General features: G+C 48.6%; 1 protein-coding gene across 3 annotated transcripts in view; it reads left to right on the forward strand.

Moving 5' to 3' along the window:
* The window catches only part of XXYLT1 (xyloside xylosyltransferase 1), a 156,159-nt gene that overhangs the window by 33,162 nt on the left and 97,254 nt on the right, over positions 1-25,743 (forward strand). The window lies entirely within an intron of this gene.

Below are 25,743 nucleotides of genomic sequence, written 5' to 3' on the forward strand. Positions count from 1 at the left end.
ACTAAGTCAGACAACTATGCTGTAATTGGGATTTATTATTGATTTAATTTGAAAGTCAGGTGGGGTGGCAGTTTGGCAGGTGAGGGAGGGAGATGCCATTTATTTGTTCACTCCCCAGATGTCCACAATGATCAGGGCTGGGCTGGGGCTGAGGCCAAGAACTCAGAACTCAATCTAGGTTTCCCATGAGGATAGCAGAAACCAAGTGACTTGAGTTCCCACCACTGTCTTCCAGAGGCTTAGAGTGGCAGGAAACTTGAATCAGGCACTGTAATTGGGAGCTGAAGCCAGGGAATCCAATGTGAGATGTGAGCGTCATGCTGTTAGATTCAACACCGTGTCCTGTCATCAGTGTGGAGCAGACAGGTTTATAATGGGAGATGCTGCGAGGGGAAGTGCTTGCCTTCTGGAGCCTGTGTGTGGTATACGAAGAGTGAGGATCCTGGGGTGCATGGTTACCACCCCTCTAACCCCCATCAGCATGGACACCAGGAGAAAGTAGAGGGAGGTGGCCCTGGTGTGTATTGCTGCTGTTTGCATAGACACCCCCAGTCTCTGGGGTCCTTGCTGGGAAAAGCGCTGGCTCCCGCATAGGCCCTGTGGCCCCTGCATGCTCAGGGCTGGTGGTTTTGTGTGGGTGAGGTCGGCAGGCCTGGGAATGAGAGCCTCTTTCCACCCTGGCTATCTGGGACAAGGACAGGGCATGTGCAATAGGGGTGAATTCTGGCCTCCAGTTTCATCATGGGGCTGCGTGAAACATGACATGTGCGAGTGTGGTGTTCTCCCTAAAGGTTCCTTCCCATTTCTGGGGTAAGAACAGTGCACTTGGGCAGGACACAGGAGTTCTGTGCTAGGGTACAGAACAGTGGGACTGGTGTTTCCCATCTACTGTTGCCCCTGACATGTGTCTGAACCAGAAACGTCCCCAGCAAGGCCACTGCTGTGCCTGGATTCTCTTCCCAAGTGACAGCCAGCATTGCTGAACCCATCATAGCTCCCAACTGAGGCCTGACTGCTCTAAGTTACAGAGGCACTTGGCACAGTGAAAGGGAGAATGCAGCCACCTTGTAGGGTTGTGCTGAGCCCTGAGAACACTGGATGTGATGAGCTGGCATGGGGGCTCAGGAAAGGTACAGGTTGGAAGCAGGTGTCTAAGCAGGGTCCATGGTGGAACAAGGAGTCAAGTCCACCCGCCCCCCCGCCCCTGCCCCCGCCCTGGCCCTGCCTTCCACCTCTTATAAGGAAAGGGGTGATGCTTCCCTTCATTTGCATATGCAAATGAGCACAGGGCTTAGCTTCTGCCCTGGTCCCTGATGAGGCAGGCACATCTTGGGAAGTTGGGCATATGTGATCAATAGCTAAAGAGACAGCATCATTTTGTAGGAATTAAAAGTATTCTGGGGCCTGGCAGCATGGCCTAGCGGCTAAAGTCCTCGCCTTGAACGCACCGGGATCCCATATGGGCGCCGGTTCTAATCCTGGCAGCTCCACTTCACATCCAGCTCCCTGCTTGTTGCCTGGGAAAGCAGTCGAGGATGGCCCAAAGCTTTGGGACCTTGCACCCATGTGGGAGACCCGGTAGAGGTTCCTGGTTCCCAGCTTCAGATCAGCAAGCACCAGCCATTGCGGTTACTTGGGGAGTGAATCCTCGGATGGAAGATCTTCCTCTCTGTCTCTCCTCCTTTCTGTATATCTGACTGTAATAAAGTGAATAAATCTTTAAAAAAAAAAAAGTATTCTGGCTCCGCTGAAGTTGAGCTAACTGCCTGGTGATTCCCACATCACTGGGTCACGGAACTCGCTGTAAGAGCTTTTGCCCTGGAATCAAGGGCAGTAGTTGAATTTGTACTGGGCAGGGGTGGGGAGTGCCTGGCAGGGCAGGACGGCCTCACTCTTTACTGTGAGGCCCTCCCCAGTCCCCAGTCCTGTGCAGTATGATGTTTCCATCATTCATGTCCTTTCACAGTGGATTCCTGGTAGTTTTGGGCACACCTGGAGCCCACCTCAAAGCATTAGAAAGACCATCCCTGGATCCCAAATCCTGTGGGGGTCCCAGGGGTATAGTGGTGTGAGAGGTGTCTGGTGGTGGAGCAATGTGAGTGGAGCACTGTGGCAACACTGACCAACAAATGGTCTCCGAGGAGGGTGAGTGCAGAGTCTTGACATTATAACCTGAAGGGATTTGGGCCCAAGCTCCAGAAAAGACTGGTTCCCATGTGAAGGGATGGGCTGGGGAGAGAAGGCAGGATAAGCACAGCAGGTGCAGCCGGTGGGAGTTTAGCCATTACCACACTTCTGCGAGCCATGGGCCAGGGCCATTCTTCCCCAGCAAGGTGGCAGTTCCTGGAGGGCTTGGAGCACAGGCAGCTGCACAGCTGGGCTGCTGCCAATGTAGGCCAGCTTATATGTGGCCGTGTCATCATTCCCACGGGGGCCTTAGTGGGTTGTCTCTGGGTGGGCTGCCTGGGCTGTTCCTGTGGTCCTTGGCTTCTTGGCTCTGTGCAAGCTGCCATGCCTCCTCACAGGCATTGGTCGACCATGCCTCAAGCGCTTTGTGCAGGCCAGGACACGCTGCTGCAGACCAGTGAGGTATTATTGTTCCTCTCCTGCCACCTTCTCTCAAGCCCATTCCACTGTGACCACCCTGGCCTGGACCACTGTCCCACGGCTTGCTTCTTTAGCCCCTTGGAATTGGGAAGCAGACCTCCCCTTCTCCCTGTGGTTACCCCTTCCGTCTGTGTAACACTGCTCTCGTCTCCTGTGGAGTGCCTGCAAACTTGCTGGCCTGTTCTTGCTCAGAGTCCCTGCCATCCTCATCTAATGAGTATGGTCCTCTGTGTTGGCAGTCAGCTATCTTTTCCCTCCCCAATGTGAGCTCTTCAAGGGCTGGAAGCTCTGTGTGCTCCATTCATGGATGTGGGCCCAGTGCCTGGGACCACACCAGACACGGAGCATTCAGTGTATGTCTGTCCCGTGAATCAGATGAGTGAATTTTGGTGAAATTTTTACTGTGAGCTGCTTTATGCTGGAGATTACTTGCTGTGCTGGAGCTGGCTTACAGGTTCAAATTTTCTTGTTGTTTTTAACAGATTGTATTTATTTGAAAAGCAGAGTTATGGAAAGATAGGGAGCCATGGGTTGGAGCTGGGGGAGATTGATGTTTTGTCCTCTGGTTCATGCCCTGAATGGCCACAACATTCCAGGTCTCCCACAGTGGATGGCAGGGGCCTAAACACTTGGGCCATAATTACTGCTTTCCCAGGTATATTAGCAGGGAGCTGAACTGGAAGTGGAGCAGCTGGGACACAAACCAGTGTCCTCTTGGGATGTCAATGTTGCAGGCGGAGGATTAACCAGCTGGACTCTTTAATTCTGCTTTCTAAGTGCTGCCCAGCGACTCTGATGGAGACCTCAGCCCTGACAAGCCCCATGTCCATTGCCAAGAGTCTTGGTTTTCTGGGCAGCCATTTCCTGATGGGCCTGCTAAGGCTGAAGGCTGCATGTTGGACTGTGGTTTGCTGCTGCAGCGGGTCTGTGGCTGCCATGGCTCAGTGTGGCTGAGAGGTAAGAGTTCTCATGTGGAATAAAGTGAAGGGAGAAACCTTCAGAAGCTGGGCTGAGCCAAAGCAGCTGAGTACGTAGGACCAGTGGTTGTCAACATGTCTCCAGCAACCTCAGCAGAAACGATTCCCTGGCAGCTGCTACAGAGCATGCCTGAGGCCTCTGGGCCCTTTGCTTTTGAACAGGGACAGCTGAGCAAGTTTGTCATAAAATGCAAAGATAGCAACATGGTGCCAGTCGCCTTCTACTGATTTGCCACTAGAAACTCTTTCTAAGATAATAGAAGTAGTTGCCAAAGTGGTGGAGTAGTGATATTCTGCCCTGTAATGTCTCGAGATCTTTGAAATCCCTGGCTTGCAGACTGAGGCATCTGCCAGCTCTTGTCACCATGTGGTTAACAGCTTGAGCTGCTGGCTTCCCTCGCCCTGTCCCACATGTGGGGCACTGGGGCAGGTGCTGCTGCTGCTGTCCAACCCTTACAGAGCCCACCTTCTGATGGAAGCAGAAAGCCCAGGGAATGATGGTCACAGTGCAGAACTTGGAAGTCAGCCTGGCAACTCTGGCACTAGGTCAGGGCCTCAGGTGGACCAGGAGGGTCTTTTGCGTGAAGAGGGACTGTCAGAGCCTGGACAGGACATTCAGGGAGACAGGTGTTTGCCTGGCATTTGAAAGCTGTGGATTTCATGGTGAGTGGGGTCAAGAAGTGGGCATACTGAACTAGTGACCCCTCCAGTTGCTAGGAGAATAGTCCTTTAGGATCACCTTGTCACTGACCCCTGACCTGGGACACAGGCAAGCCCCTGTGTGTATAGCCATGGATCCCATAGCAGATTCAGGTAAGATTTGGAGAGTTTTCTGTTACACTGTGTCTGGCTCTTAATAGAAACAGGAAGCTTTTTTTTTCCCAGCACTTTCCTGTCCCCTTGCTTGTGCCCTAACAGCACTGTCATTTCCTCTCCCAGTCGTCCTTTGGCCCTCCTTTTGGTTGAGCTGTCTACTTGTGTCCCCTGTGTTAGTGACAGCTGAAGTGACTAATACATTGCCACGCTGTTGGTGACCTCAGACAGGCAGCACAGCGGGCCCCAGGCCTGGCAGCCTTCAGCCTTGAATGTGGCAGACCCCGGGTACTGCAGTGGGGGCTGGTGGAGAGCCGGTGTGTTGGAGATATCAGGCTGTTGGCATCTGGTTGCAAAGGCCTGAGGGGCTGTGGGACCTGTGGTCTCTGAGTTGTAGAAAGTGAGATTTTAACTTTTATTAAGTTCACTTCTTTTATTTTCAAGTTTCCTCCCCACCTCTACAAGCGTGTGGATTTTCCTGTACAACATCATTGCTATCAGTCCTGACCTGGGTATGGGAATTGCACCTGCTGTTCTCTTGAAGGATATCTGGACCCCCAAAGGCTTTTCAGTGAAGTGGAGGCATGGGTACAGCTACTCATGTAAATAACGGACTTGTGAATGCCCAAGAATGGTTGGTCCCTAGCACTGGCATTCATGTTTTTATTTTATTTATTTATTTAAGTGAATTCATGATTTGTTTTCAAATGCAGAGAGGGAAAGATCTTCCTTTTGCTTGTTTGCTTCCCACATGTCTGCAATAGGTAGGGTAGGGCCAGGCCATAGCCAGGAGTCTAGAACTCCATCCAGGCCTGCCACATAGATGCCTGCTGTCTCCCAGGTTGTACATCAGCAGGAAGCCCCCTCAGAAGCAGAGCAGGGACCTGAACCCAGGCACTGTGATAGGCGAGGCAGGTGTCTCAAATGGTATCTTGGCTACCGCTCTAATCGCCTTGCTGTCATGTTCATGCAGGCATTGGAGTGAGCAGGAGTTGTGGTCCAGGGGCACCTAGGAATATTCTTGAGGCTGCTCTGTGTGAGGCCTCCTAGCTGTGTCCGACTCACCATGCCAGCACCAAACGTAATGATCTGATGTCCCACAGGAGGGTGTTCCCCTCCAGGCTTGGGGCTCCTGGGAGCTCCAAGGAGCCACACTCTTTCTCATACCCGAGGGTGTTCTCCCTGCTTGTCCCCCAGGGGCTTAGCGGTGTGTGGACAGCTATTTCCAGTGACGCAAGTATAGAGGATTGAGTCTGTCTCATACACCTACTCTTTTGTATCTTAATTTCTGAAATGCTTTGATTGACACCTGTGTGGACTAAGGCACTCAGCAAGAAGTTCTAGGTACACCTAAGTACACCCCGTGGCTCTCAGCCCACATCATTCACAGATAGGTCGGGAGAGACTCCATGCCTGGTTGTTACCCCTCAGCTGCCTTCCCCTGTTTGGTCTTGTCTTGCCGCTGTCTCCTGAGGTCATGTCCATGATACAAGATGCTATAGTATTAACATATCAGGGGAAAGCACACCTTGTCCCAGGCATGTGCTGAGCACCCTTCTGTGTAGATTATTCTAACATTCCCCCTTCATAGGTGAGGAAAACTCAACAACAGTAGGAGAGCAGAACAGCCCATGGGCTGCATGACTCCAGGGCTATCACTCTTTAATAAGAAAAGAGGATTTGGATAATGTGTAAATCTCAAAATTTAGTTCAAAGTTATTCTGACAGCTTGCCTTCTCACAAATAAATTTCTGGGGGCAGGTGCCTTGATGTAGTAGGTTAAGCCTTCCCCTGCTGTGCTGACATCCCATGTAGGCACTGTTTCGAGTCCTGGTTGCTCCACTTTGGATCCAGTTCCCTGCTAATGGCCTGGGAAGACAGCGGAGAAGGGCCCAAGTCCTTGAGCCCCTACACTCAAGTAGGAGGCGTAGAAGAAGCTCTTGTCTCCTGGTTTCAAATGGTCCAGCTCCAGCCTTGCGGCCGTTTGAGGAGTGAGCCAGTAGATGGAAGATCTCTCCTGTTATCTCTCCCTATGTCTGTAACTCTGCCTTTCAAATAAAAAGTGAATTTAAAAAGATAATCCAATGAATGAGAACCACAAAAATAAGAGATGATAGTAGGAACCCTCAAAGATGTTAGAATATTAGAATGATCTGACTCAGATTATTAACATGCTTTGTCTATGTTTGAAGAAACAGAAGACAAGCTTGAAAATACTTTCAGAAATAAGAAGCTGTCAAACATGACCTGGTGTATTTGAAATGGAACCTGGTATATTTGAAACGGAACCTGGTATATTTGAAACGGAACCATGTAGAACTTCAGAAATGAAGGGGATAGTGATCAAAGCATGAAGTTATTAAAAGTACTTAAGAGAAATCTTAAAATGCATATTATTAAAGGCAACATTTAAATAATTTTTTAATTAAAATTTTTTAAACATTTATTTTTATTGGAAAGTCAGATGTACAGAGAGGAAGATCTTCCATCTGTTGATTTACTCTCCAAGTGGCTGCCATGACCTGAACTGCGCTGATCTGAAATCAGGAGCCTGAAGCTTCTTCAGGTCTCCCATGTGTTGGGAGTACAGGGTCCCAAGGCTTTGGGCCATCCTCTTCTACTTTCCTAGGCCGTAGGCAGGGAGCTGGAAGGGAAATGGAACAGCTGGGACACAAACTGGTGCCCATATGGGATCCTGGTGCTTGAAGGGGGAGGATTAGCCCACTGAGCCATTGTGCCAGACCTGATAGATTGAAATTCTGTCTGTTGGTTCACTCCCCGAATGGCTGCAAGTAGCCATGGCTGGGCCAGACCAAAGCTTGAAATCTGGAACTCCAACTGGGTTTTTCGGTGTATGGGTGGCACAGAGGCAAGCGCTTGCCATCATCTGCTGCTGTAAAGGTGCACATTGGCAGGAAGCTGCATTGGGAGCAGAGGCAGAACTTGATCCCAAGGACCTTGATATGGGATGCAGACATCCGAAGTGAGTAAACAAGGGGGTGACTTAACCCCCAGTGTTGCAATACCCATCCCCTGTGCATTTTTAAATGCACACATACAAAACATGACACTTTTTTAATGAAAACTATATGAGATTAAGCTCTGCATGGTTATCTGCCGATTCTTTTGTTTCACGTCATAATATGGTCAACATGTTTGCTGTCAATGCATATGGGCTGAAGGAAACTCATCATACTTACTTTGCTGACCTTGTTTGAATGTAGAGAGAAAACAGATCTCCTTCTCACCTTTACCTCTTATCATTAAAGTCCTCACTTCCCTGGAAAGATTCTATACCTCGTTTTTTCCCCTTGCCAATATATCTTGCTGAGAATTCCAAATTGTAGGTATAGAGATACCTGATGGTGTAGAATTCAATGATCAGTCCACTGTTGATGGGTCTTTGGATTATCAAAGATTTTGCGGTTAAAAGCAGTGCCATAGGCACTGTCTAATTCCTAAGTGAGCCCACACATGCACGTGTATTTGTTGGAGCAGTTCCTAGAATGCCATCACTGAGGCAAAGGCCTTTTTGGTTTGCTAGATGTCACCAGGTTGCCTTGCATCCTGGCCATCCCCACTTCCGTCTCTAGCAAGGGCAGGCATTGTCTGCCTCCCTAGTTGGCTCACGGTGTAAGCAAACTGATCTTTGCCCATTGAGTAAGTGGAAAATGATTTTTCCATGGGATGTTTTCTCGAGTAAAATTGTACCTTCTTTCATATGGTAAGAATCTCCATATTTCCTTTTCTGTGAGTGATTCATGTCCTTGGCCCATTTTCCTTTCAGATTATTGACTGATTTCAAGAAGCGCTGTGTTTATGAAAGAAATCAGCATTTCCCTGTGATAGGTATTGAAAACAGTTTTTGCTAGTTTGTCATATTTTGACTTTAATTTTTCAGTCTGCAGAGATTTTAGCAACTGTACTGTCAAATGCCTCAGTCTTTTCTTTTATGACTTTCAGATTTTGTATTACTCCTAAAAAGATTTATTTTATTTTTATTGGAAAGTCAGATATACAGAGAGGAGGAAAGACAGAGAGGAAGATCCTCCGTCCGATGATTCACTCCCCAAGTGAGCCGCAACGGGCCGGTGCGCGCCGATCCGATGCCGGGAACCAGGAACTAGGAACTTTAGCCACTAGGCTACCACGCCTGGCCCTTTTTGAAGGTTCTACTAAGTGTCATCTTGTGATTTCCAGTGGAGCACTTTGTAAACTGCAGTGTGTTTCCAGGGAAGTGAGCTGTTACTGCTCTTAAGAATGGTCCCAACCGGGCCCGGAACCGTGGCCTAGCGGCTAAAGTCCTTGCCAGGAATGCCCCGGGATCCCATATGGGCGCCGGTTCTAATCCTGGCAGCTGCACTTCCCATCCAGCTCCCTGCTTGTGGCCTGGGAAAGCAGTTGAGGATGGCCCAATGCATTGGGACCCTGCACCCGCGTGGGAGACCCGGAAGAGGTTCCAGGTTCCCGGATCAGCGAGCACCAGCCATTGCACTCACCTGGGGAGTGAATCATCGGACGGAAGATCTTCCTCTCTGTCTCTCCTCCTCTCTGTATATCTGACTGTAATAAAATAAATAAATCCTTAAAGAAAAAAAAAGAATGGTCCCAACCTGGTTTTTTTTCTCTGAGCTCATATAAATGAATTATTTCAAGGTGACCCAAGGTGACCCAACATGGTGTCTTGGACACTGAAGATTGGTATCCTGTCCAATGGTAACTGCCAGTTCTGACAACCTCCTTGGCCTTTGAAGATTACATGGCAATTACATTGTTGATTGGTTTTAGGATTAGGGCTGGAGGTTCAGATCTAGCTGCAGGTGAGTGTGTTTGTAGTTTTTCCAGTCATTGCAGCAGGATGGGTCTGGGAGTGGGCCTGGTGGGGGAACTTGGGAAACTTCACTGGTGGGGTGTAGCTCCCTCTGGTGAGCATGTGATTCAGGCTTGGGTGTTGGTGAGGCTGGGCAAGGTGGCTCCACCCATTGGCAAGTATCTGGGTTGGTTCTGGAGGAGGGTGGGCAGGGCTGGGCCAGGCCAACTTTAGCTCACTGGCATGTGCAGGAGCCAGGCTGGAGTGTGGGTCATACCGGGCTAGGCTATCACATCTACCAGTTTGCATGAGCCTGGGGTGGGAGCAGATTGGACAGGGTTAGGCTGCAGCACCTGCCAGTGAAAGTTGGGACTGGGGCAGGCCGGAACAAGTCAGGCTGTAGCATCCAATGGCAAAGGACAAGATGGGGGATAGGCTGTGGCAAGCAACCACTGGCACATGCAAGGTCTATGGCTGGGAACAGACCTGGTTTGGATGCTAAGGTGATTTCCTGGCTAGGTTGTGTTTCCCACTGGTGAGCGCGAGAGCCAGAATGAGGGCTGCGATCTGGGCTAGACATGACTGCAGTGTCCCTTGGCCTGGGTGTGGACTGGTTCTGAGGTATGCCAGACTGGGCTAGACTGCAGCACCCACTGGGGCTCGTGGGAGCCAAGGAGGGTATAGGATGGGTTGGGCTAGGTCTCAGTACCCACTGAGCCATGCAAGAGCTGTTTGGGTGTGGACCAGGTATGGCTGGGCTGTAGAAACCAACAATAAGAATCGGAATGGATGTGATCAAGTGCCACAATACCTGCCAGGACAGGAGGTGGACCCACTGGTGTCATGAGATCTGCCACTGGGAGGAGACCTGATACAGGAGCTTAGGGAACTCTGTCAGGATGCAGTCCATGCAGGTGAGTGCAAGAACCCAGGCTGGGAGCAGCCCAGACCAGGCCAGGTTGCAGTACCTGCCAGTGTATGTGTGGGTCAGGCCTGGGGGCAGGGCAGGCTGGGCCAGTTCATAACACCCACTGGCAGATGGATGAGAACCAGGATGAGGTGGATGAGGTGCAGGATGGTCCAGGTTGGGCCCCAACACCAGCCAATTCACATTAGAGCCATGACTTGGGGCTTACTGGGCTGGGCTAGGATGCAGCACCCACCAGGATGAACTGGAAGTGAGGGCAGGCCAGGCTGGGCCAGGCTATAGAACTTGCTGGCAAATGGTGAGGTGAGGCGGGCCATGCCAGACTGGGCTGCAGCACCCATCAGCACACATGAGACCTGGGGGAGGGGGTGCAAGCCTGGTAGGAAGCTGTGGGGGGGTCCCCTGCTGGGCTACTGCTCCCTCTGGTGAGCATGAAAATTGGGATCAGGAGCAGGCCAGGCTGGGCAGGGCTACAACACCTGTTGGCCTGCATGTGAGCTGAGTTAGGGGGAGAACCAGGCTGGGCTAAGTGACCATATCACTGGTGCATGCATGAGCCAGAATAAGTACAGTCTGGTCAGGCTTTGCCACAGTGTCAGCTGGCAAGTGCTGGGACCGAGGGGCAAAGCCTGTCATGCTGGATTGCGAAACCACCTGGAGAACACAAGATCCAGGACTGGGAGTGGGCACCTCTCTGATGAGTGGCAACTCCCACTGGTGAGAATGAGAACCAGGGCTGGGGGCAGGCCTGGCTAGACAGACAGTGGCACCACCAGCATGAGTGTGGGCTGGATAGTGGGGTCGGTTGGATGAGCTGGGCTTCAGTGCCCACTGATGTGTACAAGAATGGGATGTGGGACAGACTAGACCAGTCTGCTGCACATACTGGCAAGCACAGTAACCAGGGCTGGGGAGTGTCTGGTGGGGGTAATTTGGGGCTACTCTGACTAGACTGCAATTCCCACTGGTGTACGTGAGGGCCGGATGTGTGGTGGGCAGTGTTGGGCTGGGCTGCAGTATCCATTGGTTTATGTAAGAGACCGGGCTAGAGACAGAACTGATCCTGCAAGTATAACTACGTATGTGTGCATAGGTTGATGTGGGTGACAGACTGAGCCGGGCACACAAGAGTCAGGCCTGGGATCACTTCAGATGAGGTTTCTTTGCACATCCCCACAAACTGAACCGCTGGACTCAGAACTCCCAACTACAGGGTGAATCGCAGGGTCTGTGGTCTGACTGTGGAGTATGTGTGTAAGAACTGGGCCTGCTCAGTGGCTTAGATGGAGCAGTGGACAGCATTCCTAGATGCAGATGTAAGATATGGCAGTCCATTGGAGCCTGCAGAGGACATCTGGTACCATAGCAGAGGAAGGAGGGCAGAACAAATTGGTCGATTACCCCATCAAGCATTGAGAGCAAATATTTGAGCAAATGGAGACTCTGGGGTGGACTATGTCAGCCAGTGGACCTTGGAAGGATTTCCTCATCCTTGGATTGATGAGATCAACAGCATTTCAGGACTATTGAAACCACTGGAGCAGAACCCTTAGAGCATGCTCCACACTGGGGACCCTGGGATGACATGGTTGGCTGTTCCCTATCTCTGGGTACTGAGGTGATTAGGAGGCTATCTCCTCCCTTCCCCCAGATACAGGAAGAAGAAAAAGAAAAATTGGAAACAATGGTCTCACTTTCCCCTAATCCTCAACCCCTCTCACCCTAATCAACTATGTAAGTATCATCAAAATAGAATAAAATTGAAGATTGCATTGCAAATCTTGGCTGCATCCCATCGTTGAGTGTGTCTGTAGTTCTTCCAACTGCCACAGGAAGATGGGATTCAGTACTCCAGAGACGAAGTCTGAAGTCATCCTTGGTCACTGCCTTTGTTCCTGCAGTTAGTTTACTCTCGGTGACCAGTGCACATGGAGGGGAGGATCAAAGAAGGAGCTATGTACTAATGTGCTGTGTATCAGAATGCTGAAGCTCTGGGTCCTCAAGGCTTCAGGGTATGATACACAGGCCATTCAGGTCTTGAGGCATGTGCATGCATGTGTGTATGTACACAGGTGTGCATGCATTGGTCCATGCAGCCTGGGTCCTGAAAGACCAGCTGTCCAAGGTTTCTAGTTGGTGCAGCCCAAAGCAATAAAAGCCATGTTGAAGAGAACCCAGAGGGGCCAACGTGATGACTTAATTGGGTAATCCTTTACCTGCAAGTGCCAGAATTTCAAATGGGTACTCCATTTGTCTTGGCTCCTCTACTTCCCATCCAGCTCACTGCTTGTGGCAATGATGGAGGGAGGATTTCTGGCCCATGGAAAAGTGTTTTTCCAGGTTGGATGGTGGAGGAGTGATGGGGTGTGACCAGCACTGCTCAAATAGGGGGCTGTGCTGTGCTCAGGAATCTCCTTGGGGAATGGAGACCCTCATGAGCCCTGTTCTATGCAGATGGCAGTAGGGGACAAGGTTCAAGTGCAGGCTGGAGGAGGGCACCAATGTGGGCTGCTCTACGGCTTTTGCAATGATCGGCTCCCAGAGGAGCCACATGGAACGGCTTGGCCTCAGCTGTGTGCTGTAGGGGGCAGTTTGTTACGGGAAATGTCAACATCAGTAATGGAAAAATATGGAAACTCAGCGTGGTATGGTAGACAGTGTCATACTGGAGATGCTGGGGAATTAGGAGGTTGATGTCCTGTGTTTTGATTGGCCAGCACTTCTCAGTGGCTGGGCCATGGAACACTGCTTTCTCCATCATTCTGGCTGATGTGCAGACCAGCATTGCTTAAACACCAGTTGGGGAAATCCTTTCGAGGCTCCTAAGTGTAACACGCTCTCATATGACCCGGGAACAGGCAGGGGATAAGTCTGCTGCAAGGCTGGATGTGTGCTCCAAGGTTTGTCTGGTTAGCTGTTTTCAAGGGGGCATCAGCAGTCCTGGTGGGGAGACTGTCAGTTGGGAATCCTTAGAAAGACTCTTTAGTTTAGGCTTTTCCAAGGGTGGCAGAAAGATTGACTGGCGGGACTTGTGTTTTGGCCTAGTGTGATAGGCTGCTGCCTGTGATGCCAGCATCCTGTATCAGAGCACTGGTTCAAGTCCTGGCTGTTCCACTTCCCATCTGGCACTACATGGGCAGGTTATGTGCCTGGGAAAGCAGCAGCTTTCTGCTTAGACCCCTGTACCCCATGGGAGATCCGGATAGAATTCCTGGCTCCCAGTTTTGGCTTGGCTCAGGACTGGCTGTTGCTGCCATTTGGGGAGTGAATTCTGCTAAATTTTATTTTAAGAAAATATGTTTGTAAAGATTTACTGGAAATGATGCATCTTCACTCATGAGCATACACAGCACTAGGGGTTATTTTTCAGAAGCTGTGGGTAAGGTTGCTGTTCCCTTTTCCCAGGGAGTGATGGGAACCCTGAGCTGGTTGCCAAGGAAAGATTCCTCCTGGATTCCACCTCTCCTGAAACTGACAGCAGGGTCTCTTCTGTGGGCTCCATTCATGCCTGGCCTGTGTTGGCTGCCCAGACTCAGCATTGCATCTGTACATCTCTGCTCTTCCTTGAGTCTGTAGATTGATTTCAGCCCCTTGTAATGCAATTGATCTAAAGGGATTTCCAGGCAGCCAAGTCTGTATCCTGGAGGTTTGTGTTTGGCAGGATGCCTTCCGATGCTGAGCTTAAGAATGGTTTTGGGCTCCTGTGTGAGACTCTGCAGCTTTGGTCTGGCATAGCAGTCAATGTTTTTGTTGGTGAGGGGTCTCTTGTTCCCAGTGAAGGGAACATCACTTCCTGGATTGGATACTGCAACCTTGTGAACACCAGGAGCCTTTTCTCTGAGGCAGGTGGTCACGTGTCGTATAAAGGTTTAGTTACATGCTGTAATGAACAAAGTACTGGGACAGGGGCCAGTCTTGTGGAGCAGTGCGTGAAATCTCCACTTGTGGTATGGGCATCCCATATGAGTGCTCCTTCACTTCCCATCCAGCTCCCTGCTAATGTGCCTGGGAAAGCAGCAGAAGGTAGTCCAGGGACTTGAGCACCTGTCATCCATGTGGGAGGGATCTGGGTGGAGTTCATGGCTCCTGGCTTTGACCTGGCCCAGCCTTGGCCCTTTCAGCTTTTGGGAAAGTAAACCAGCAGATAAAAGACCTCTTCTCTCTCCCTCTTTCCTCTGCCTTTTGAATAAATAAAAAAGAATGCTGGGACAACACCAATTCTTTAAATGCAGCCCTGGCACTTCATCCTTGTAAGGGATCATAGCAGTTAGTGAGGAGTGATCGAATTAAGCTGGTGACAAGCTTCAATGCACCTGACACACAGTGAGCGCTGTGTGAGGGTTCCCTGCCATTGTTGGTGTGGCCAGGGCTGGAACCTTCTTCCTTCCCATCCAGCACTTGACTGTCTGTACCCAGTGGCCTTTCTTACTGTGGATACAGTCTAGCCTAGAACACCTTCTTCAGGCATTTGGCCTGCTGGCAGTAACCTGTCTGGGCAACATGTTCCTGACCCACTCCTTTGACACTCGGGGAGTGGAGGAGTCTACTTCCTGCTTCAGGTTACTCATTGTTTGGGTGAATCATCAGTGCCAAGTGCTTCCTCCTGAGTTCTCATCCTTTGCTCCCCCAGCAGCCTTCTGGGGTGGTTTTGGCAATAACCGCTCCCGAGTCAGGAACTGCAACTTAATTCTGATAATCTGAACCAGACATCATTGGGTAAACCTGATGTATACCCTATCCCCAAGCCATAGTCTAATGGTTATTGGATTATCTTTTGTTAGGAATTAGTCACACTCCTTCTTCTAGTCTGATTTGATGGATTAGGGAGAGCTGAGCGTGAAGTGTGTAATCAGCATGTGAGCCTGTGGCATGGCAGGTCAGCTTCTCTTTCCAAGATGTATAGATGGGTCCTGGTAGTTGGGGCCAGAGTAGAGTGCTCACCAGCCTTGAGCCTGCAGAGTCTTTGAGGGGAGAGTCTCTCAATTTGATTTTTGTTCCCTTTAAATTGACATGTAGTAATTCCCATGTTCACGGTCTACAATGGATAGATTATGTAATGATCAAATCAGCATAATTTTCACATTCAGCACTTTGTAATTTATTGTTTCTTTGTGGTGAAAGCATCCAAGATAAATGGCTGCTGCAATGAAGCTGCAACATGTTGATGAAAGAAATTCAGGAGGGGACAAATACAGGGGAAGTTGTTCCATGTTCCTGGATTGGCAGAATTAATACTGTGAAAATGTCCATGCCCTACCCCGCTCCAGAGGGATTTACAGGTTGTACAAGCATACATGCATCCTTTATAGAGACAGAAACTGCATGCCGGGGGCCAGTGTCATGGCTCAACAGACCAATTTTTCACCTACAAGCGTGGGCATTCCAGTTGGGCACCGATTCCTGTCCCCACTTCCCATCCAGCTCCCTGCCTGTGGCCTGGGAAAGCAGCAGAGGATGGCCCAAAGCCTTGGGACCCTGCACCCGTGTGGGAGACCCAGAGGAAGCTCCTGTTCCTCCTGACTGTGGACCAGCTCAGCTCCAACAAAGGGACTTTCTACAACAGAACGGGGAGAACATAAGCAAAGGTGTCCCACTGCCTCACTTCCGAGTGTGGCTCAAGGCAGGATTGGCTTACAAGGCAATGCAGAAACGGATGGGACAGAACAGAAACCCACCAAGACGAGATCCTGTTTTGCCAGCCAGCTGGATTCTGATGGAGGCCTGGAGAGGGATGAGCATGGTCTCTTTCTCAGTGGAATTGGGAACACTGTGTATCCGTATGCGGGCAATGTCATCAGACCTCCTTCTCTCTTAGAGAAATTAACTCAGAATGGATCAAAGGTTCTTTGCCAAAGCACTAGGAGAAAACACAGTGGATTTGTTTTCCAGTATTTCCTGTTCTGGGCCAAGGCATTTCCAGGCAGCCAAGTCTGTATCCTGGAGGTTTGTGTTTGGCTAGATCAGGTCCAGCAGACAGTGTTTCTGTGTCCAGTGCTAGAGATGGCTCTGTTGCGGGGAGCCTGTTGGTGGCTGTTTGTGGGGTGCTAGCAGCCATTGCAAGCATGGAGCAGGGTGAGCTTAGGAGGAGTTGACTGTGTGCTCTCCTCGTGCAGAGGCACCTGATTTCCTTAGGTGGCTTCGACCTCGGATGCCCAGCATGTGGGTACTCGTGGCCATCTCCAATCATACGGTCTTCCTGTTGGACTCTTGTTTCGTCAGTGTGATCGCCTGTGTCCCAGTGGAATGTCAAGCTACTATGGCTGGACTCTTGGACTATCCTTCGACAGTCACCTAGAAGAATTTGAAGTAGCCCTGCATTTGTAGATAAACATCCCAGGGGAGAGTGGAGGCAAGTAGCTGCTGCAGTTTGAGGTTAAAAGCTAACTGAACCATGAAAACTCATGGCCAAGTCAGTACTGAGATGTGTAGAAGGCAATTGCCTTGCTGCAGGTTGATTTCCAGGGCAGTTACACTGAGATGATTAACCATTGCCAGCTTTTTTTTTTTTTTTTAAGATCTATTTTATCTTTATTGGAAAATCAGATTTTCAGAGAGAAGCAAGGAGAAAGATTTTCCATCTGCTGGTTTACTCCCCAAGTGGCCACAACAGCCACAGCTGAGTCAATCTGAAGCCAGGAGCCAGGAGCTTCTTCTGCGTCTCCCATGTGAGTGCAGGGTTCCAAAGCTTTGGCCTATCCTCGATTGCTTTCCCAGGCCACAAGCAGGAAGCTGGATGGGAAGTAGAGCAGCCAGATTATAAACTGGAACCCGTATGGGATCCAGGTGCGTGCAAGGTGAAGACTTCAGTACTAGGCTACTGCGCTGGACCCAACATCGGGTTTTAAAGTGATATACTAGTGCCAGCACAAAAGTTGTCCCATCTGCCAGCCTCTTCTGCCTGTCTTCACACATGCTAGTTTTTCAAACTTCCTGTCAGGTGAGATGAATGGCTTGTTTAGCCTGCAGTTATAGCTGATTTAGTCTTGCTTTGTGCAATACTCCTTATTACTTTGGCATTTTAGTTTTCACAAAGCACTTTTTACCAATCTCTTCATACTTGTCTGATGTGACTCCTACTTGTCTTTTTTAATTTATTTTTTTCTAAGATTTAATTTGTTTTACTTGAAAGTCAGCATTATTGAGAGAACTAAGGAGAGACAGATCTTCCATAAGCTGGTTCACTTCCTCAACAGCTGCAGCAGTCAGAACTGGGCCAGTCCAAAGTGGGGAGTCAGGAGCTTCTTCTGGGTCTCTCATGTGGGTATCGGGGCCCAAGGATTTATGCCATCCTCCACTGCTTTCCCCACTCATTAACAGGGAGCTAGATCAGGAGTGAAATTGTTGGAACCAAACCGGAATCCATATGGGATGCTGATGCCACAGGTGAAAGATTAAAAAAAAAAAAAAAAAGCAGGGAAGCTGGCAGTGGAAATACTGAGGGGGTGGTCCTGGGATGTCTGCCAGTCCCTGTGGCCCCAGAGGACTCCCTGGGAGTGCCGGGGGTGTTGGTCTAGGGTTAAACCCTGGCAGAGCCAGAGAAAACCCCAGGAACCTTGTGGGTGGGGTGATTGGGCTGAGGCTACTTAAGGAGCACCCCCTGCTGCCAGTACACCCCCAAGGGATGGCTAGGCCAGTGTCCAGGTCGCGAAGCTGTGCTGCTCAATATGGAAGCCACTATCCATGTGTGGCCAGTTACCGTTGATGGAGTGAAAGTGAAGGAGCTGAAGAGTTCATTTCCTCAGTCGCGCAGCCAGTCCATAGCCGTGGGTGACCAGTGGCTTCTGCTGCAGACAGCACAAAAGTAGAAGTTGTCCATGGTGGCAGGGGCTGGCAGCCTCCTGCATGGTGTGAGAGGCCCTCGTGCCGGACACCATTCCTTGAAGTCCGCACTTCAGGGAATGCTGTTCAGCTTATGAGATAGTTGCTAGCTGACTGGTGCAAGTAGGCTGGCCTGGAGGGAGTGCAGACCGTGTAGCAGGCACACATGGGCCAGCCTGGTAAGGAGCAAGGAGCACTGCATTTGGACGTGGTGCCAAGGCCCAGGTTCACTGAAGCACTGTGTGGTGCTGCTGCAAGGGAGTATTGCTGAGCCCACTAGGCAGGGCACTAGCCTCCTGCTGCACGGCACTGTCATGGCCCTGGAGCTCCAACTTCCCTGCCTGGAACTGAAGGAGGCTCTCCCCAGAGGAAAGATGGCCATGTCCTGGAGGCACTGACCATGGGAACAGTTCCAGCCGCCTGAAATGGACTCGCCTGTGGGAGCTCTCAGTCCTGGCAGTGGCACTAAGCATGACTGGCAGCAATAATCGGAAGAGGTCTGGCACCATTCAGCATCCACCACCATGGTCACTGCAGCTCTTACGTATGTGATGGTTAAGAAAGAATTTGTATGTAGTTTATTTTTTTAAATGCCATTTTGTTGAGGTACAATTTACATACCATGACGTGTGGCCATTATACATACACATTTCAATCTTAGTAAATTGGTGGAGTTAGGCAATTGTCACCATAATTCAGCTGTAGAAGTTTTCCAGCTTTCCAGAAAGTTCCCTTGGGCTGATTTGCAGTTTATCTCTGCTCCCACCCTTTCCATGATATATTTTCTGAAAGTTCCACATACAGGGAATCATACAATATGTATGTTAGGGTGTGTATGAGGCTCATGCATGTTGTAGCAAGTATTGCAATTCATTCCTTCTGATTTGTTGAAGAGTAAATCCATTATATGGCTGTAACACATTTTGTCTCTATACCTAGGAGATGGGGGGCGTTTAGATAGTTTGCACTTTGAGGTTTCTTTGAACAATGCTATCAACATTTCTGTGTGTATCTGTGTGAACATGTGGGTGGGGTCTTCAGGAAGCGCATAAAAATACATATTTTGAAAAAAAATCTGTGTATGGATTTCAAACCCTTCTTGTACCCAAACCCCTTATCTTTCAATTACATTCTTTCAGTCTTTCTGCGTATCTTCATTTTCCTTGTGTAGATTCATAGGATTGTGTGGGGAGTTCATGTTTAACTTTTGAAGAAACTGCCAGTTTTCCTTGTGGTTGAAACGTTTACATTTCCTCCAGTAATGCAGGAGGCCCCCATCTTTCCACAATCTCCCCAACCCTTGTTACTATCTTTTTATTATAACTTGCTGTGGCAAGAAGCCCAGACCCTCTGACTATAGAATGCAGGTATCCCAACTGGTGTCTAAACCACCAGGCCAAATGTCCGCCCTGAGTTGTACACATTCTTAAATATTCTGAATTTGATGTATGCTGTACAGATACCATATCCCGGGTTGTGGCTTATCTTTGTTTTCCATGGTCTTGTTCTATCATTTACCAATAGTTGGGCCTTGGGTCTTTTTTGTCTCTTTTGAGAATACGAGTATGGCTACTCCAATTCTTGTGTTGTTATGGGGCATGTGACATGGCTTTTCCAGTTCTTTTCAATCTGCTGGTGTCCTTGAACGTAGAACATGCGATAGTTGAGACACTGCTTGTGTGTCCTGTCCGGCTGTCTCTCCCTTTGTGTAGGTGGTGAGAAGCCTCCTGTGTGCCATGATTGACTTATGCTGGCCATTTGGGTCTTTATTTTCCTGTATGCCTTCTGTATTTTCTATGCCTCTGCTCTTCATTTCTTTTTTTTGTTAAACCCATGTATTTTAGTGATCCTTTTAATTCTTTCGTTGGCAGTGTGTACTGTAGTTTTTGGATTATTTTCTTTGTGGTCACTCTAAGAAGTACAAGGTGCATCTGATAATATCACCAGCTTCTTCAGGTTAATAAGAGCCGAATGCCCGTGAAAGAGGGACTTGGCTTCTGGAATGTTCTACTCTCCTTCCATGCCATTACCTGCACATTTGTCACATCTCCATGTTTAAATCCAGTAATACGATTGCTACCATTTTTGCTTTATAGAATTTTTCCTTTCAGAAAGCTAAGAACTAAAAAAAATGCATTCAGTCTTCCTTTTTAATTAGCTCATGGGTTATTTTAGATGTACTCTATTTCTCCTGCATGTCAGTTGCCATCTGGAGTCATCGCCCTTGAGCCGAAGCACTTCATCTGGTTTTTCTTAGAAGGAAGATCAGCTAGCAAGTATTTCCATCTGACTCTCTCTCTTTTTATTTACAAAAGTCTTTATTTTGGAAAAATTGTCTTGCCAGATGTGGAATTCTTGGTCGGTCATGCTGTTTTCCAATTTGCACTTTGGAGATGTTGTTGCACTCCTTTTGTGTCAGCTGAGAGGTCAGCTGTGCATCATAGTTACGCTGTCAGTGTGCAAGAGCTATTTGTCTGTTGCTGCCTGCAGGAGTGTGGCATGTCTAGTGTATTTATGTTACTTGGGATTTGTCAGACTCCTTGGGTGGTTTTCAAAAGTTGCAAAATTTTCAGTAATCATTTCTCCTGTCTGTCTGTCTGTCTGTCTATCTATCTATCTATCTATCTATCTATCTATCTATCTATCTATCTATCTATCTTGTCTTTCTCTGCTCCTTTTAGGATGTCCACTGCACGTATATTGGTATATCTGTGTTGTTCCACCGATCACTAAGACTTAGTTTTCTCTTCAGCTTTTTTCTCTATTCTTCCTGTTGGATAATTTCTATGTATCTATGTCCAAATTCACTGATTCTTTTACCATCTTCAATTTTGTTTCAAATCTGTCTGTTGAGTTTTTCTTTTCAATTGCAGAACTCGTGGAATTCTTTATGAAGATGTCTGTCCTTACTGAAAGCCTATGTTGCTTCATTATGACCAGCTCTCCTTCAATACGGCAAACTTGCTTTCCTTTAGTTCCCTAGATTATAATTAACCACCTGTATCTGCAATTTCTGTACTGCAGATCCAGCCAACTGTAGATTAAATATATTTGAAAAAAGTTCAATCCCTACTGATATTTGTACAACTTTGTTTCTTGTCCTTATTCCCTATACAATATACTACAACTCATGCAACATTTGCATCCTGTGAAATATTATAAAATACCAGAGATTATTTAAACAAGAAAAACACTGAAGTTATATGCAAATACTGTGCCAATTTGTACAAGGGACCTGAGCTTATGGTATCTGGGTGGGGCAGGGAATGTCCCCAAACCGTCTTCCCCTGAATGCCAAGGGATGACTATGTTTGTCATACTTGCCTTCAATTTTTCTCTGCTGAATCCAACATCTGGCCACCTTCAAAAATAGTTCCTATTAACTGCTTTATTCATTTTCACTTTTAATTAATTTTTTGAGAGGCAAAGAGTGAGCCCCAGAAAAGGAATAGTACTCTTATCCCCTCGTTTACTTCTTGAATGCCCCCAGTGGCTGCCACTGTTTCAGGCGAAAGCTGGAAACAGGGAGCTCCATCCTGGTCTCCCACATTGGGTGACAGGGACCTGACTCCTGGAGCTGGAACCTGGATCTGCACGCTTCCATCTTGGATACAGACATCCTAGCCAGTCAGTGCCTTAGCTGCTAGGCCAAATACCTGCTCTAGCTGCCTGCTTGCTTGCTTCCTTCCATTGCTTATCTTTCCCTCCCTCTCTCTTCATCCATTCCTCCCTCCCTTCCTTCCTTCCTTGACTTTTGTTGTTGTTTTAAGATCTATTTATTTGTTTGAATGTCAGAGTTAGAGTCACAGACTGAGCGAGAGAGAGAGATCCTCTATCATCTGGTTCACTCCCCACGTGGCTGCAATGGCTGGAGCTGAGCCAATCCAAAGCCAGAAGCCAGAAGCTTCTTCTGGGTCTTCCATGTGTGTATCAGGGTCCCAAGCACTGGGTCATCTTCCTCTGCTTTCTCAGGCACGTTAGCAGGGAGCTGGATCATAAGTGGAGAAGCTGAGATTCCAGTTCACACCCATATGGGGTGCTGGCATCGTAGGCGGAGCTTTACCTGGTGTGCCACAGCACCGCCCGAATTCCTGTGTTTCTTGAATGTAGGTCATTCTCTTGTGTTCACGTTGCCATCACTTGTTGTTGCTGTTGTGTTTGGAAAATGAATGCTTTGCAAATGTATCACAAAAGCTGTTGTTCCTGCTATTTGCCTTCTCTTGGTCTTTGTTGTTGTTTTGTTTCTGTTAGTAACTGTTCTGGGATACACCCATGAAATCTGTCTCACTTGTAGTGCGGCTGCTCATGTCTTTGCTCAGTATTTAAAAGACAAGAACAAAGTCATTTTTTTCTAGAAGCCTGACTTCCTGGTGGGTTGCCCCAGTGTTTGTGTCCTGTTGCTTCTGACCCAGGCCTTGGTTTTCTCATGTCAGATGAGAATAACAGAGGACTCTCTAAAGCTGTTGGGAGGTTTGACTAGTAGACCAGCCATTGTGAATTATTTAACTCACTGACCAGCCATCACTGGGGGTGAGAATTCTTGCTGCTAACTTTTTTTGGTGTGAGGCACAGAGAGGGGAGGTGACCTGAACTCACACAGCCTGAGGACCCTCCAGCAGAGCTTGAACCCAGACTAGCCTGGTGCTGCTCTGCTAGGCTGCGACCACTGGCTTTGGGATGTCTCTGATGTTAAACCACAGCCTGTTTGCCCAAGTGCTCATGTTTATTATCCAAGCCTGGAAATCAAGCCCTGGGGTGGGGTGGTGGATAGGAAGACATTTTTCCCTTTCAACCCCAAGATCCTATGATTCTGAGAGACTGCACAGTGGACTGAAATGGGAACAAGCAGTTGAAGCTGTTTAACCTTGACCTGGAAGGACTCCTTTGATGACCCAGCACTGGTGATGAGGGCCTCAGATTCCTGAATCTCACCAGAGAAGCATGTACACTTAGGTCCAAAGAATGCCTGATAGAATTCACCCCAGCAATGCCTTCTTGGGACTGTGGAATTCTGGAAGGTTCCTGAGGGGTTGAGTACCTCTCTATTTGTCTGCTATCTCCAGAAGGGAGGCCAGTGCCATGTGCAGACCAGAGTCTGGCTACCACTGTTATCATGTCTCAGTGGCCTTGCCGCCCCCTCCCTACCCCCAGTCTTCCTTTCTGGCCGGCACAGTGAATTTCCCCTTTTAAGGAGTAGAGGAACAATCCCTATGAATGGCTCTGGACCAGCCACTTTTCCTGTTCTCTACACTTGTGGGAGGCAAACTAATTCAGTTCATCCCCTATGGGATTGGTGGCTCCAGTCTTTTCCTGAGTCAGGTGTTTACTTTCGTCTAAATATCGAACCAGGTAGGGTGGCATATGGCACAGTGAGTAAAGCTGCTGCCTGTGATGCTGGCATCCCAGGTGGGCCCCAGATGCTCTACTTCTGATCCAGCTTCCTGCTAATGCTTCTGGGAAAGCAGCAGAGGATGGCCCAAGTCCTTGGGCTCCTGCCTGCATCCACATAGGAGACCTGGATGAAGCTCTTGGCTGTTAGCTTCAGACTGGTCCAACAACAACAACACACACACACTCTGACAAAAATGAAATCGGAGCCAAGCTAGCTGACTGCTTGAGGCATGATTGAGCTCACGTCTTCCAATGCATTTTATATCACAGTGACTGTGCTTAGTGGCTGTTTTGTCAGAAAGAAGGAATTTGTTTAGGAAAAAAAAAGGAAAACTGGCAGTGGGGGAAGGTTGACAATAAACAAGGGCGTCTCTTTGAAGTGTTGGGTGAGGAAGGGAAATCTGCAGTGTTTCCTGGCATTCACAGCATTTGCAAATGCACAGCTTTAAACATGTCCAGGCGTGTCCCCAGCCAGGTCTTGCCATCACAGGGAGGGCCTGTGTGCTGGAACACAGCCTGCAGTCATTCACTTGTGGCTGCAAATGGAAAACAAGTCTGCACCAACAGGGCCTCTAGCTCCATTTGCAGGAAAGGCAGTGAAACTCAAAGCAGCTTAGGAAGTGATGTCCAGGAGTGAGATCCCAGCTCTGTCCCTCTGAGTGCCTCAGCTCTTGAGTGTTGTCACTCCAACTGTCTCGGGACAGATGACTAGGAAGTGATGTCCTCTCTGAGCGATTGGCTGTATTTTTAGGGTCCCTTTTAGTGCCATGGGGAAAAACTGAAATGTCATTAAAAAAAATAACTCAATGGCGGCAGAGGTGATATTAAGAAAAGGGACATGGATACTTAAGGGGAAGGTGGAGCAGAGCTTGAGACAGTGTCACTCTAAAAGGGACTTGGTTAGGTGGACAAGCTACGACTACAATGTCACTCCCTCACACCCTTGTTTTACTCAGCAGATTACACAGTTCGAACTGGAGACCAAATCCAGTCTAGGTGCAAAGGACAAATTGGTCAGAAAAAAAACAGATGTGGTCTCTGTTTTCATGGAGTAAGCAGGGCAGAGAGATGTTAACCAGATCACTGTGCAGGTGGCTAATTCGGTGCAGCTCTGATGAGAGCCATGATGGGTAGCTATGGGCACTGCTGGAGTGTCATTTTGCAGGAGTATGCGTGTGCCCATGTCACAGTGCGGTGATATTACAAAAGGCTTTCCTGAAGAAAGTGCCATGAAAGGTGAGACGGACAAGTGTGTGAGATTCAAAGGAAAGAAGGATGCAGAGCAGGAGGATGATGCTTTGGCCCCTGCCACCCACATGTTAAACTGAATGGAAGTTCTGGACTCTTTGGCTAGGGCCTGGCCTAGCTCTGGAAATTGTGGCAATTTTGAGAGTAAATCTATAGTTATCTATCCCTCTCTTCTTTTTTCTCTGCCTTTTAAATAAATCAATCATTAACTTTTTTTTAATGAATGCATGAAAAAGCATGGGCTCCAGATAAAAATATCAATTTTGTTGTTCTACAGTCTTTGAAAGTTCATGGGAAATGAATACTATGAAAAGATTTCAGGCCCAGTGCAGTAGCCTAGCGGCAAAAACCCTCATCTTGTGGATGTGCCAGGATCCCATATGGGCGCCAGATTTAATCCCAGCAGCCCTGCTTCTCATCCAGCTCCCTGCTTGTGGCCTGGGAAAGCAGTTGAGGACAGCCCAAAGCCTTGGGACCCTGCACCCATGTGGGAAACCTGGAAGAAGCTCCTGGCCTCTGGCTTCAGACTGACTCAGGTCCAGCTGTTGCAACTGCTTGAGGATTGAATCATCGGACGAAAGATCTTCCTCTGTCTCTCCTTCTCTCTGTATATTTGACTTTGTAATAAAAATAAATTAATCATTTTTTAAAAAAGATTGAAGATTTCAAAATAATTTTGTACCAAACTGAAACTCGTCTTTTTAAAAAAAAAATCTACTTTCATTTTATTTGAAAGAGAGGGAAAGTGTGAGACAGATACAGAAAAACATGTTCCATCCACTGGTCAGTCACTTTCCCAGGCTCATTAGCCGGGAACTGGATTGGAAGTGGAGCAGGCGGGGACTTGAACTGTGCACGTATGGGTTGCTGGTATCACAGATGGTGGCTTAGCCAATTGCAGCACAACTCCAGCCCCTTTCATGTGTCCTTATGAGGGGTGAACCTGAATTTGAGGGTCCCTGTGGAGCTTGTGAAAACCCAGGGATGAGTTCTGTTGGCAGCAGCATGGTCAGAAAGCAGCAGTGTGGAAGTTTTGCTGGAGAGGAATGATGTAGTCTAGCAGCCTCAAGCTGTGTGTGTAGCAGGTGCGGTAGAGCAAGCAGGTGCAGATGTTTAGGAACCGTGTGCCAAGGAGGAGCTGGAGAGAGCAT

Source organism: Ochotona princeps, chromosome 3 (assembly GCF_030435755.1).
Source record: "Ochotona princeps isolate mOchPri1 chromosome 3, mOchPri1.hap1, whole genome shotgun sequence".
Lineage (NCBI taxonomy): Eukaryota > Metazoa > Chordata > Mammalia > Lagomorpha > Ochotonidae > Ochotona > Ochotona princeps.